Genomic DNA, 507 nt, shown 5'->3' on the forward strand with positions numbered 1-507 from the left:
CTACTTTTCCAACATTTGTCGTTTGATAGACTTGGTATTATTAGTTTTTTAAAAATGTAGGAAAGCTAGTTAAATGTTTTATAGATTATCTATAAAAAGAACATTTTAAACTTCTCCTTATACATAAACATTTCTGGAACTTAGGTGTAATTCTTAATTGCTTATATCATAGTAAGGTTATATTTTTTCTTTTTCGTTTTTCTTTTATGAAATTCAAGAAATGTATTATGAGAGTTGACTGAAGTAGAAAAAATATCATGTGTGAGTACTGTAATTCTTTATTCCCTAAGTTAGGAACTAATTGCCTGATTTTTATCAATCACCATCTCTTACAACACACTATACAGATAACAAAATTAATTGAAATCAAAGGAAATTCACACGAACATATTCAAGAGTAATTAGTGGTAGATCCCCTCAACAAACGGGAATTAGTGAATTAGCTTTAATAGCATGTTTAAGGAAAGATGTATATATGAACAATTATAAAGAGAGAATATGTCTGTG

At 27.4% G+C, this 507-nt stretch overlaps 1 protein-coding gene across 1 annotated transcript in view; it reads left to right on the forward strand.

Annotated features, from left to right (window-relative positions):
- LOC119585134 (synaptojanin-1-like) overlaps window positions 1–507 on the forward strand; it is a gene marked incomplete in the record, with an annotated part of 155,688 nt that overhangs the window by 137,800 nt on the left and 17,381 nt on the right.

This window comes from Penaeus monodon, chromosome 19 (assembly GCF_015228065.2).
Source record: "Penaeus monodon isolate SGIC_2016 chromosome 19, NSTDA_Pmon_1, whole genome shotgun sequence".
NCBI classification, from domain to species: domain Eukaryota; kingdom Metazoa; phylum Arthropoda; class Malacostraca; order Decapoda; family Penaeidae; genus Penaeus; species Penaeus monodon.